Source organism: Rhinopithecus bieti, unplaced genomic scaffold (assembly GCF_001698545.2).
Source record: "Rhinopithecus bieti isolate Rb0 unplaced genomic scaffold, ASM169854v2 scaffold_13747, whole genome shotgun sequence".
Lineage (NCBI taxonomy): Eukaryota > Metazoa > Chordata > Mammalia > Primates > Cercopithecidae > Rhinopithecus > Rhinopithecus bieti.
The window spans coordinates 97,819-112,311 of record NW_016807729.1 but is presented as its reverse complement, the minus strand read 5'-3'; the positions used below and the strand labels follow the sequence as shown (position 1 = coordinate 112,311).

The 14,493-nt window shown below is 47.8% G+C and overlaps 1 pseudogene; it reads right to left on the bottom strand.

Annotated features, from left to right (window-relative positions):
- Nucleotides 1-14,493, bottom strand: part of LOC108536654 (uncharacterized) — a 28,687-nt pseudogene that overhangs the window by 5,659 nt on the left and 8,535 nt on the right.

The following is a 14,493-nucleotide window of genomic DNA, read 5'->3' as shown; positions in this document are numbered from 1 at the left end:
TTTTTTTTGTATTTTTAAGTAGAGACAGGGTTTCACCGTATTAGCCAGGATGGTCTCGATCTCCTGACCTCGTGATCCGCCCGTCTCGGCCTCCCAAAGTGCTGGGATTACAGGCTTGAGCCACCGCGCCCGGCCAGGGGTTGCTCCTCTTGAGGAGTATCTTTGTGGTGTTCTCTGTATTTCCTGAATTTGAATGTTGGCCTGCTTTGCTAGGTTAGGGAAGTTCTCCTGGATAATATCCTGAAGAATGTTTTCCAAACTGGTTCCATTCTCCCTGTCACTTTCTGGTACACCAATCAAACGTATATTTGGTCTTTTCACATAGTCCCATATTTCTTGGAAGCTTTGTTTGTTTCTTTTCACTCTTTTTTCTCTAATCTTGTCTTCTTACTTTATATCATTAATTTGATCTTCAGTCACTGATATCCTTCCTTCCACTTGATCGAATGGGCTATTGAAGCTTGTGCGTGTGTCACGAAGTTCTCGTGCTGTGGTTTTCAGCTCCATCAGGTCATTTAAGGTCTTCTCTACACTGTTTATTCTAGTTAGCCATTCGTCCAATCTTTTTTCAAGGTTTTTAGCTGCCTTGCGATGTGTTAGAAAATGCTCCTTTCGCTTGGAGAAGTTTGTTATTACCGAACTTCTGAAGCCTACTCCTGTCAGCTCATCAAACTCATTCTCCATCCAGCTTTGTTCCCTTGTTGGTGAGGAGCTGTGATCCTTTGGAGAGAAAAAGCCCTCTTTTTTTTTTGAATTTTCAGCTTTTCTGCTCTGGTTTCTCCCCACGTTTGTGGTTTTATCTACCTTTGATCTTTGATGTTGGTGACCTACAAATGCGGTTTTGGTGTGGATGTCCTTTTTGTTGATGTTGATGCTATTCCTTTTTGTTAGTTTTGTTTCTAACAGTCAGACCCCTCAGCTGCAGATCTGTTGGAGTTTGCTGGAGGTCCACTCAAGACCCTGTTTGCCTGAGTATCACTAGTGGAGGCTGAAGAACAGTAAATATTGCTGCCTGATCCTTCCTCTGGAAGCTTCCTCCCAGAGGGGCACCCGCCTGTTTGAGGTGTCTGTCAGCCCTAATGGGAGGTGTTTCCCAGTCAGGCCAAATGGGTGTTAGGAACCCCCTTGAGAAGGCAATCTGTCTGTTCTCAGAGCTCAAACGCCATGCTGAGAGAATCACTGCTCTCTTCAGAGCTATCAGACAGGGATGTTTAAGTCTGTAGAAGCTGTCTGCTGCCCTTTGTTCTATTATGCCCTGGCCCCAGAGGTGGAATCTATAGAGGTAGTAGGCCTTGCTGAGCTGTGGTGGGCTCCGCCCAGTTCGTGCATCCTGGCCTGTTTGTTTACACTGTGCTCAAGCCTCAGCAATGGTGGACACCCCTCTCCACCGTCAGGCTGCAGTGTCACAGGTTGATCTCACACTGCTGCGGTAGCAGTGAGCAAGTGGGTGTGGGACCTGCCAAGCCAGGCATGGGAGGGTATCTCCTTGTCTGCTGGTTGCTAAGACAGTGGGAAAAGCACAGTATTTGGTCAGTAGTATACCATTTCTCCAGGTACAGTCTGTCATGTCTTCCCTTGGCTAGGTAAGGGAAATCCCGCGACCCCTTGTGCTTCCCAGGTGAGGCGACACCCTGCCCTGGTTCAGTTTGCCCTCTGTGGGTTGCACCCACTGTCCAACCAGTCCCAGTGAAATGAACCAGGCACCTCAGTTGGAAATGCAGAAATCACCCGTCTTCTGTGTCGATCTTGCCTGGGGCTGTAGACTGGAGCTGTTCCTATTCGATCATCTTGGAAGCACCCTCCTATATGATTTTTAAATATTTTCTCTCATTCTGTAAGTTTTCTTATCTTCTAAATGGAGTCCTTTTTGAAGCACAAAAGTTTATATTTGCATGAAATGAAATTAAACTACTTTTTATTTTCCGTTTGTGCTATTGACATACAGTGCTTAAGAAGCCTTTGCCAAACCCAGGGTCACAAAAATTTACTCCTCTACTTTCTTCTGAGGCTCTCATAGTTTCATGTCTTAGGTGGACGTCTTCCATTCATCTAGAGCTAGTTTTTGTGTGTGCTGTAAGGAAGGGGTCTGCCTCATTCTTCCGCATGTGCCATCCAGTTGTCCCAGCACCATTCACTGTAGTGTAGGATGCACCTTTCCAACCTCCTGTCCCTCCCTCCTGCACTTGGCATCAGAAGTGCATCCTGCTGAATGGTTCTCCCAGGGTTTCCAACAACGAAATCCCCTCATGTGAATCCCATGTAGACATCTGCTTCTCATAGGACCTGGACTAAGGAGTGGATTTACCAGAGGAAATTATATTTCATGAGCTGGAAGCTTCTGAGAATACTGACACTCAGCATACCCCTGAATACCTCAAAAGTAAGAAATTGCATGAATTGGCCATTTGGATCCCAGAAGTCTTCTGTCAACTTAGCTTACTGGTGTTAAAATATTATTTTTCTTATTTCTGTTGTTTGTTGTTGTTGCTGTTGTTTTTGAGACAGGCTTTGTGTTGCCCAGGATGGAATGCAGTGGCACCACCACGACTCCCTGCAACCTCAAACACTCAGGCTCAAGTGATCCTCCCACTTTGCCTCCCGAGGAGCTGGGTCTACAGGCACATGCTACTACGCTTGGTCAATTTTTAAAATTTTCTGTAGAGACAGGGTCTCACCATGTTGCCGCAGCTGATCTCCAACTCCTAGCCTCAAGCGACCCCCCCACATGGGCCTCCCAAAGTTCTGAGATTACAGGCATGAGCCACTACTCCTGCCCCAAAAGTTGTTGCTTTTATTTTTTACTTTTCACATGGTTGTATGACATTACGTAGATTTTTAAAATTCTGGGGAAGTCATTTGGGTAATACTATACAATAAAATATTTTCTTCAGCCATAGCTTCCTAAAAATAGAAGTGGCATTACAATGTTGTGCATTTGTCAAATCTTAAAGAAGTTTCAAATCTTTAGGGTGGTTCTGAACTCTCATTTTGGTTGACACGATAATCCGTAAAAACAAGTAAAGCGCCCACTCTGATCTGGAAGGGGTAGGGAGGTGAAAGCATTGATAAGCCAAAGTGACAGCCTCTTTTGTAGACATGATCCTGCCTAAATTTCTCATGCCCCACAAAAGAGGGTCCTGAACTCCCCGCTTCTCCAGAGCTCCATGCAGTCCTTGAAGCACTCTGGCTGTCTCTACAAGTGGCTGAACAGCTCCTCCTGGTCTCTGTGGGACTGCAGAGGCTCCAGGTCCTCTAGGCCCAGGGTCTGTCATGCTCACCAGGTCCCACCAAAGGTGCACTCCACCGTGGGAGGTGGAGGAGACCAAGTGTAGCTGCTCCTGCCCCTACCCTCTCCTAACTGGCCAATCTTAACAGGAGGAAGGAGTAGGGATGAGTGGAGCCATGGAGGTTGGTGCTGGAAAGAACAGAAGTGAAGACCTTTGTCCAATTCTCCCAAGTTATCCAAGTTATGGGGATCCCAATCTGAGTTCCAGCAGCCCTGGGGTAGTCTGATGATTGGATTCTTCCCATGTGACTTAAATCCTATTGTAAGGCAGCCACTGTGCTAGGTGCTGGGTTTACAGGTGGGTGGCTGATGTGTCCGGTCCTGCAGGCTCTTAGAATCCAGGGACAGAAACAAACATCCACGTGGCAGCTGCTGCTGATGTGTTGTCCTCAAGTGGTTGGGGCTGAGAGGACAGAAGAGGGAGTGACTCGTTCTGCCTGGGGAATTGCATGGAGGCTTCTTGGGAGGTGGCATTTCAGACTGTTCTTGTAGGAATAGGAATAATACAGTGTGGCCAGGTGGGAGGAGAAGACAGGGCACCTGGCAGAGGGACAAGAATGAGGAGGAGGCCTGAGGGTGCAAAATCATAGAACTTTGGGGAGCTGTGAGAAGTCTGCAGTAATGAACCCTTAGTTACTGGGGTAGACTCTTTCCACAGGGAGGAGGGAATGTCAGAAGGGAAGATAGGGAAGGAGGCGTGGGCAGGAACCTCCCTGGAGTCCCTATCTCCCTCCACAACAAATCAGCCAGGAAATCAATCCACCATTCATAAATATACATATAGCATATGCTACCAAACACACACACACAGACACATATGCACACACTCACACACACAGACATGCTTGCACCGTCTCACACACACACAGATATGCACGCACAGTCTCACACACCCACTTACAGGCACACACAGAGGCACACACACACACAGAGGCACACACACACAAGTTCACACACAAATACAGACATAGACACACACACACACACACGTGCACACACAGACAGACATAAACACACGGGAGAAACTGCGTGTCATCCCGAGAGTTGTTGTGTCCGTCCCATCCTGCCCACTCACCTATCACCTCGGGGGCTGTCTTTCAGCTCATGAAGGATTTCTGAAGCCATCAAGCCGGATGTCACTGTGTGATCTGAAAGACTCAGACAGTTCCTCAGTCTGACCTTCCTTCCTGGTGCCCTTGGTTCTGTGATGAAGCAGCGTCCTGTTGGTTTCTGCTGTAGCAGAAGAGAAACCTCTTCCCTGGGGCAGAAGTCCAGGGCCACCAGAGAGCACCCCTCTGCTCTTTGCCCTCAGGGCATCTTGATCTGTAGGGTGGAGGAACTGCCCAAACTCCCTAAAATAAACTCTTTATTGACCCCTCATCCATCATGATGTCACAAGCTGTGTGCCAAGGAGTTCAGGGCACAAACTCACTGTGAGCAAACCTCTGTCTGGGCTTATTGAAATATTTGAAAGATTAGCGGTGCCATCTGCTGGACAACAGAGAAAGTACTGGTCCAAAGTATTTTATAGTTTCAACGTTAGACTACGCACCATTGTTTTCGATGATATGGTATTTTTACAATTCGTGATTTCAACAGTTGCTGTGATTTAAAAAAACAAGAACCCCTGCAAAAATAGGTATGAAATAGGAAATGACGGTGGCTGTGTCCAATCTGCTTCCAAGGTTTGAGAAGTTATTCAGTGTCCAGTAGGTACACATGTCCATTAGTAAACACTTGTAATTATTTAAAAGTGAAATAAACACACTACCTTTTCAATTCATGTGAAATATTTTCTTAAATGGTGATTAAATTGCTAGGTCATAAATATTTATTGTTTGGTCCTAATTACTTAATAAACACACTCTTGAGTATTTCTTTTGTTTTAGGGTTGTCTTGAAAATGTTACGGAGGCACCTTCTGAATTTTCCCTGGACCACTCCAGGCCATTTCGTGGGCTCTGCCTCCTGCAGGAATGCTCACCTCCATGAAGCCAGGACTCACATGTCACCTTCTTGGGAGACCTTCCTGTTCAGGCTACTGAGGACCTGGGGGTTCCCCTCCTGAGCCCTCCCCACAGCCTTGTTCCCTGCCCCCTGAATCATCTGTCACCTTCCTACGTCCGATGCAATGCATCTGCTCATTATGTTCACCTGCTGTCCCCACTGGAGCAGGAATTTTGCCTGTTTTCCTAAGAGAAGTGTCCACAGCACAGCTCACTGTTGGTGCTGAGGCTGTACTAACCCTGTGAGTGAATACATGAGAGGCAGTGATTGGGGCAGGGGCCTCTTTCTTGCCCATTTGTTCACTACCGTTTACATGGTAACTCAGGACATGGTGAGACCAGTTTTTCTGGGCACAATAAATCAGGATATAGTGTGAAGACAAGAAGTAGAAATAAATGTTGGTGGAAGAATATAAATTTTCAAGTAAGTTGGGAAGAGTGAGAAAAAAAGACAGAAAAGGGGCAAAGTTGGCTTGGTTGTAGGTAACATGGTGGAGAAACACAGCCGTCTGTAATAGAGACTGGGTGCTGTTAGGTTTCTCTGCAATGCTGAGACCACCTCTACAACTTGTCCTGCGTCCTCCTCTCTCCTGAGGCTGAGTGCAGCTCCTGTGCATTCAGTGCCAAGGAAACCACAGTCCCAGGTCAGAGGAAGGGCTGAGGTGGACAGTGGAAAAGGAGTGGGTGGGTGCAGAAGGGAAGGGCTGGGAGCAATAACTTCTGGAAGGTAAACAAAAAATGTCATTTGAAAATGAGACAAAAAAGAAGGATATAAGGAACAAGCTAGAAATCATCTGAAATTCCATTATGCATGGTTTAATGTTAGGGTTTTAGTACAATCATATGTAATTTTTATAAAATTATGATCATACACCTTAGAATTATTTTAAATGACTAGAGTTTATTTTTTAGAGGAGGGTTAGAGTTTATAGTGCAGAGTTATCTCTTGCCCGTGTCAGTTAAACCCACTTTTTTTTTTGCCTCCTGTCATTTTATTTTATTTACTCATTTTATTTTTTTAAATTTTACTTAAATTCTTGGATACATTGTGCAGAAAGTGCAGGTTTGTGACATAAGTATACATGTGCCATGCTGGTTGGCTGCACCTATCAACCCGTCGTCTAGGTTTTAATCCCAACATGCATTAGGTATTTGTCCAAACGCCTAATATGATGTTCCCCTCCCTGTGTCCATGTGTTCTCTTTGTTCAGCTCCCACTTATGAGTGAGAACATTCAATGTTTGGTTTTCTGTTCCTGTGTTACCTTGCTGAGAATGTTGGTTTCCAGCTTCATCCATGTCCCTGCAAAAGACATGAACTCATTCTTTTTATGACTGCATAGTATTCCATGGTGTATGTGTGCGACATTTTCTTTAATCCAGTCTGTCATTGATGGGCATTCGGTTTGGTTCCAAGTCTTTGCTATTGTAAACAGTGCTGCAATAAATATACCTGTGCATGTGTTTTATAGTAAAATGATTTACAATCCTTTAGGTATATACCCAGTAATGGGATTGCTGGGTCAAATGGTATTACTGGTTCTAGATCCTTGAAGAATCGCTGCACTGTCTTCCACAATGGTTGAACTAATTTACACTCCCACCAACAGTGTAAAAGCATTCCTATTTCTCCACATCCTTCCTGGCATATTTATTCACTTTTAATTTCAACTTTTAATATAGATTAAATAGTACAGATGCAGGTTTGTTACATGGGTCAATTGTGGGAGGTTATGATTTGGGGTCCCAATGATCCCATCACCCAGACAGTAAGCATGGTACCTAGTGGGTGGTTCTTCAGCCCATGTGCCCCTCCCCACTCCCCTGTCTAGTGATCTCCAGCGTCTGTGGTTCCCATCTTTACATTCACATGTATTCAATGTTTAGCTCTCACTTATAAATGGAAATCTGCAGTATGCAGTGGTCTGTTCTTGTGTTAGGTCACCTAAGATGATGGCCTCCAGCTCCATCCATGTTACTGAAAAGGACTTGATTTTGTTGTCTTTCATGGCTGCATAGATTTCTTTGGTGTATATGTACCACGTTTTCTTCATTCAGTCCACTGCTGCTGGGCACTTAGATTGGTTCTGTGTCCTTGTTCGTGAGAGTAGCACTGCAATGAACCATACGGGTCTATTTGATTGAATAAATTATTTTCCTTTAGATATATCCCCAGCAGTAGGATTGCTGGGTCAAATGGTAGTTCTATTTTATCTTCTTTGAGAAATCTCCAAAGTGCTTTCCGTAGTGACTGAATTTGCTTCCTTTTCCAGCTAAAGTGTCTAAGTGTTCCCTTTTCTCCTCAGCCTCACCAGCATCTGTGGTTTTCTGACTTTTAAGAATTGCCATTTTGGCTGGTGTGAGATGGGAGCTCACTGTGGTTTTGATCTGCATTTCTCTGATGATTACTCATATTGAGCATTTTTCATGTTTGTTGGCCACTTGCAGGTCTTCTTTTGAAAAGCATCTGTTCACATTCTTTGCTTATTTTTTAATTGGGTTTTTTGTTCTTGCTTGTTTAGTTGTTTAAGTTCCTTGTAGATTCTGGATATTAGAGCTTTGCCAGATGCATAGTTTGCAGATATTTCTCCCATTCTACAGGCTGTTTACTGTGTTGCTAGTTTCTTTCGCTGTGCAGAAACTCTTCAGTTTGATGAGGTCCCATTTGTCAATTTTTGTTTTCGGTTGCAATTGCTTTTGGTGTCTTCATCTTGAAATTTTTGCCAGGCCCTATTTCTAGAGTGGTATTTCCTAGGTTATCTTTCAGGATTTTTATAGTTGTAGGACTTACATTTAAATCTTTAATCCATGTCAAGTTCTTTTACATATACGGTGAAAGGCAGGGATTCAGTTTCACTCCTCTGCATGTGACTAGCCAGTTATCCCAGCACCAACTGTTGAATGGGGAGTCTTTCCCCATTGCTTATTTTTGTTGATTTTGTTGAAGGTTACATGGCTGGAGGTGTGAAGGTTTCTTTCTGAGCTCTTGATTCTGTTCCACTGATCTAAGTGTCTGGTGTGTGTGTGTGTGTGTGTGTGTGTGTGTGTGTGTGTGTGTTTACCAGTACCATTCTATTTTGATCACTGTAGCCTTATATTATAGTTTGAAGTCGGGTAATATGATGTCTCTGGCCTTGTTCTTTTTGCTTATGATTGTTTCGGCTATTTTGGTTCTTTCCAAATTCCAAATAACTTTTAAATTAGATTTTCTAATTCTGTGAAAATGACGTTGGTGTTGATAGGTATACCATTGCATGTATAAATTGCTTTTGGAAGGATGGCCATTTTAGCTATATTGATTCTTCCAACCCATGAGCATGAAATATTTTCCCATATATTTGTGTTGTCTCTGAGTTTTTCAACCATGTTTTGTAGTCGACTGAGTTTTTCAACCACGTTTTGTAGATTCTGTTTTCACACAAAATCTAGCAGAATCACTCATGTATTACTCCATATCATGGAGGAAAATTAAAAAGCATTCATTCTCTACTGAGTAATTCCACAAAATTCCAAACTCAGTAGGTTTTGGGAAATATAACTCTTTATTTAAATATCAGTACAGAGCAATAAATTACTAAAGGAAACAGTCACTAATATACTTTTTTTCTTATTAAATAATTAAAGAATTCTCTTTCAGGAAACAGAAAGAATCCCTGGAGGTCTGAAGTCTAACATGATTGTTTTACTGACAATATCATTTGGAAGAACAAGGTCATCATTCAAAGAAGTACCTGATTTTCCAAGCAAAAGCAGAAGAAAGAAAAATGTTGACATATCTTGTTTAGTCAGCCAGAACTTTAATTGCAGAAATTCCATCAGGTAGCACCAAGAGAAAATAGCATAAGATGTTAGGAATAACCGTTGTTAAAATTGTTGGCAAAAGGAATCAAGGCAGTGAATGAGCTATTGGGTCCCTGGTGTCATCAAGATCTGCTGGAGGCCTCTGGATATACACAGAGGGTGGTGGGCAGGTGGGCAGTCAGAAGGGCAAATTTGATTGAGACCCTGCTCACAGGGGCCTTTTGGTATCATATTCAACCTTGAGAAAGGACACAAATGTTGGTTAAAGAGGTGAGGGAGAACCCCAATCACTTTTCCAGGCAATCCTTCCCTAGTCACTCCACATCTCAGAGCCCTCTGCACTAAGGGACCTGTTTTTCCCTTGAGCCTCAACCCTGGCACCTGCAGGTTGGACCAACCTCCTTCCTCCTTTGTCACATCACAGAGTCAGCCCAGGCCCTGCACCTGACCAGGGGATGGAGTGGAGGGGCCCACAGGACTGAAGATGGTAGTGATGGGCCTGCTCCCTCACTCATGGCCCTCTCTACCCTCTGATGACAGTGCCTAAAAATGGAAAGGGGTGGGGAAGCCCATCCAAAGAGAGGGCTCTGTATTCCTCTGTCCTTGGTCTTGGGTGGGCCTGCAGGGAACATCCCTCCTTCCCCTTCTTCCTCAGCCTCTCCTCACACTGGGAGTAGCACCCATAGCTCTGAAGGTGACTGTCTCTGTTCCACCTTATTCATTCCTGGTCTAGCCCAGTGGTGCCCATGGAACCCCAGTAGCAGCTCAGTTCCCCTGTGTCTGAGTCCACTCTGCTCCAGGCAGGGCCATCAACTGGCTCAGGATCTGGAGTGTGCAGGAGGGGGATGGCAGGGGAGCTGCTTCAGGGCCCGGACTTGAACCCCATGGGTCCATAGGAGTGACTTTTTAAAAAACTTTTTCATGAGCAGCCTCTACTCTTTACCTTCCATTTTAATTCCTGGAACCCAAGCAACTTTCTGTGGAAAGGCAGCCCTGCACTCCCTCCTTTTGAATTAGGTGTACCAAGGCTCTCCCAGCCCACTCCTCCTGGGATTAAGGAGGAGATTCCATCCACTGGAGAAGAGCAGAGGAACTGGGTGTAGCCCAGGAAGGAGAGGCTGCCAAGGACTGTGACTACTCAGGGGAAAATGCTGGAGTTAATTCCCAGGAACGGTGCCTGGGTCACAGCCTTTAAGGCAGAGGCTGACTGAAGAGACTGTCTACCAGTAGGAGGACAGGTCTCTGGGAACCCCCTGGGAATATAGCTCAATCCTGGGGCAATGCCCCTGCCATCCGGCCTCCTGCACACTCCAGATCTTGGCCCTGCCTGGAGCAGAGCTGACTCAGAGACAGGGGTACAGAGCTGCTTCTGGAGTTCCAAGGTCACTGTTGAGCTAGACCAGGAGTGGATGGGGCAGGGCAGGGACAGTACCATTCAGAACTGTGTGTGCAGCTTCCAGGGTGAGAAGAGGCTGAGAGAGAAGGGGAAAGAATAATGTTGCTTGAGTGGCTGGGGGCAGAAGTGGGAACTCAGGGGGCTCCTGTCCCCAGTCGTTCCACCCCTAAAGCTAAAAACCTCCCCAGCCCCTTTGCCCAGGGGGACACTGGGCCTCCACCCTCCCTCTGGGCTGTCTGCCCACCACTTCTCCCAGAATGCCCTCTGATGATATTAAGAACAAGGGATTGACAATTGGGGCCTTCCTTTTTTGGGAAGAATGGGCTTGTTGCAGGGGACCAATCCAGGCACTGAGCCCCAGGAGGTGGGTGGTGCAGCCAATGGAACATTTGGAACGTGGTTGGTTTGAAACCCGACCAAGAAATGGGGTGCAAAACGGAAAGTGGAGCCCCCCCCATGCATGCCATCAAGCCCACCTCCTTTCACCTCCTGGCTCCCAAGGGGAAAACAATTGAATTCAACATTCCCTGTGATTGAGCAACAGTGGGGCCACTAGGGCCCTTTTCCCCTCAAAAGTTTTTTGGTAAACGGATCTAGTAAAAACATTCTCAAAGAACCTCATGCATCCTTAGTAGAGGAAAGCAAAGAGATGTGGTGGAGCAAATTGTTCCACGGGAAGAAATCCGGAATATGCCTCCAATCAAACTGTGGGATCCCTGGGCCTCAGGGAGCAGGAAAGGGGTGCCTCTTTCTTTGTGGAGAAGAATGAAAGGGAACAACACATGGGGAGGGGGTAAATTCTGTCCCCAGCCTTTGGGAAAGGGATGGGCTGGGGTCCCTTGCCCAGGGGGAAGGGCCCCCCAAAGGCAAAGGGCGCTGGGCCAAAGTTGGGAAAGCAATGGGAGGGCTTTCCCCACTTGAAAACCTGCTGCTGCTGGAGTCTCCCTGGGCCATTCCCCCCACCCCGCATTCACCTGGTGGGAGCGCTGTTTTTCTAAGGGGAAGCCTTTGAGGCCCACTCTCTGAAAAATGTGCGTTTCTAAGAGCAAGGTGTGCTCGAGAGGTCTTGTGATTTTAGGAGACACAGGTTTTTCCAAAATGCGTGCTCCGAAGTTTTAAAATGAGCAAGAGTCTTTTTGCCAATCCGCATTGGGCTAGATCCCAGCAAGACATATATTTTAAGGTAATTTTAAAGCTGTTTAAGTTTGGTAAAAACGTAGAACATAAAATTTACTATCTTAACCAGTTGTTTAGTGTACAATACTTCCTTTGAAGCCTCTGAAAACCTGGTGCTTTTGTAATATAATCTAGCCCTGGACCAGGCGCAGTGGCTCACCCCTGTAATCCCAGCACTTTGGGAGCCCGAGGTGGGGGGCGAGTCGAGGGGCCCTGATCACTTGAGCCCATGAGTCCGAAACCAACCTGGGCAACATGGTGAAACCCCGTCTCCACTAAAATACAAAACTTAACCAGACTTGGTGGCGCACACCTGTGGTCCCAGCTACTCGGGAGGCTGAAGCAGGAGAATCGCTTGAATTTGGGAGATGGAGGTTGCAGTGAACCGAGATCGCGCTGCTGCATTCCAGCCTGGGCTGCAGAGCCAGACTGTATCACGAAGAAACAAACAAACAAAAACAAACAGACAAACCTAGCCCGGACTATAAGCACATCCACTCGGGATTTGGTGAGCGGCGGCGGTGATGGGACCGGGCCTGGGTCTGCGCACAGGACGTGGAGGGAGGGGACCACTCTGCAGCGCAGGGAGAAAGAAGGCAGGTGTCGCAGGTCAAGACGAGGACAGGGAGACCTTGTCTCCGCTGAACACTGCTGTGCGTTTTCTTCACCTTTCTGTGCATAGGTGTCCACATTGGGTTAATAAAAAATGAAAAAAAAAAAAAAAAAAAAAAACCCCAAAAAGCCACCATGATGATTACCTGAGGCAGTTATGGAAGAAAGACGTTCCTGGCAGGCTTCGGGCCGGGGCAGGCAGCCACTAAGTGGCGCCGGCGGGTCCTAGGGGTAAGTAAGTAAGCCTTGCAGGAGAGGTGACTTAGCGGGGCACCTAGGGGTAGACATGGCTGAGGCCCAGGGGGTAGACACACCGGATTGGTTGGAGACCTCCTCCGAGGGGCGGGGCAGAGCACGCGCCAGACCTGCTGGAGTTCCTTGCTGGATTCCCAGGAAATACGAGACAACCTGCGAGTTGCCGGGTGATCCGTCCACTGGGCTGCGCATCTCCAGTACCCTGTGCTCCAGGTCCCCAATGGCAGCGCGCGCCAGCCCCGCGTTCCTTCTGTGCCTCCAGCTTCTGCTCCTGGTGTCCGACTGGTACCGAGCGGGGCGAGCCAGTGAGTTTGGGGATGGAGCCTAAACGGGGCGGGGTCAAAACCTGGGGGGCTGTGGACTGCAGCGGGTTTCAGAGGAGGGGAGGGTTCTGAAAGGACCGGGGAGATCTCCCCAGACTGTACCCCGGCTCCGTTCTCCTCCGTGTCTCCTTCCCGTCGGGTCCGCTCCCTTTGGCTGCTTCTCCCGCCGCGGCGAGGAGCTAGGCAGAGAGGAGGCTTGTAAGGAACCTCGGGAGGGTGGAAGGGCCAGAGGGCTGCAGAGGGCGAGGTGGGGCGGGGATCCCTGGTGCAGCCCGGCAGTCCCACCCGCCTTTTGGAAGGAGAAACCAGAGCCCCCAGAACGCCAGCTGTGGTCAGAACAGGAGGCAAGAGGGGTTCCACAGGGACACAATCACAGACACCCCCACCAGCCACCGGTCTGCTCTGCTCTGCCCTTACCTGCTCTCCACCACACAAACCCTCCAGCTTCCCCAGGGCTGCCTGCCCTTGAATTTTCTCCTCTACTTTCCTGTAGACACTCGCCTGCACCCAGGGGCTCAGGAGACACTTCCCACCCTCCCCTCACCATCCACTGCCACCACCCAGGTCACATCCTCTTACTCCCCACCTCAGCCCAGCTGGTCACCCCAGAGGTCTCCCCATCCATGAAGGGGCCCTCACCACCTCCTACACCACATGGCACCTTCTACCTCTGACCTGAGGACACACCCCAGCAAAAACATTCCAAGATCCCCTTAGAATCTGTGCAGGGAGGATGTGAAGCACCATTCCCTCCAGGAGACCCTGGGAGCTCTGGTGAGTAGAGGCGCCACTTCTGCCCTTGGGGCCCAGACCTGCCTTTTCTTCCTACTGGGGAGCCAGCGTCATAGAGAATAGTCAGTGTGTACACAGGGGTCAGCAGAACCTTTCTAGAAAGGGAGGAAGGATGCCCTGTGATCTTTGCAGGCCTTGGGTTCTCTGTGTCATGCCCTGTCTCTTTGTAGAGCAACAGCAGGCAATGGCAACCTGCAAATAAGGGGGTAACAGATTCGGACCCTGTCCTAGTTTGTTGACCCTAGATGAAGGGATTACAGTGTCCCAGTGAATAGTGCCCCATTCCCTAGGGTGTCATCTCCAAGTGGTGTCTCAGATGTCAGTTGGAGAGTAGAAGGTGGTCCTCCCTTGCCTATGGCTTCTGGGTGATACGGATGTGATGGGAGTGGGGGTCCATGGTTGGAGGTCTACTCTCCCCTCCTTTGCTGCTGAGTGGCATCTAAGGTCCACAGGGGCCATGAGGGCCCCTCCCTGAAGCCTCAGGTGTGATCTGAGGGTGAGGGGGTACAGCCATGTTGTGTCCTGGGGATCGGGGTCAACTGCTTGTGCAGCTTCTTGGTTCCCTGTGGCCCTGCTCCTGCCCATCCCAGGAGACCCACCTGCATCTTCTCACTGCCAGGCCTACCTTCCTAATGACCTAGAGGGTAAGAAGCCCACCTGTAATGGGCAGCTCTGAGGCTGGTTCATCACTACCCTTCCATGGCTAAAGGCCCCATCTCTGCCAAGGCCCAGTACTCTACAGAAGCCACTTTTTAATGTTGAGATTTCCTTGCTGTGCATGGCATTGCCTTGCCTCTGAATATTCACACAGAATCTATGTTGTGATTCTCCAGTTAAACATTGTAACC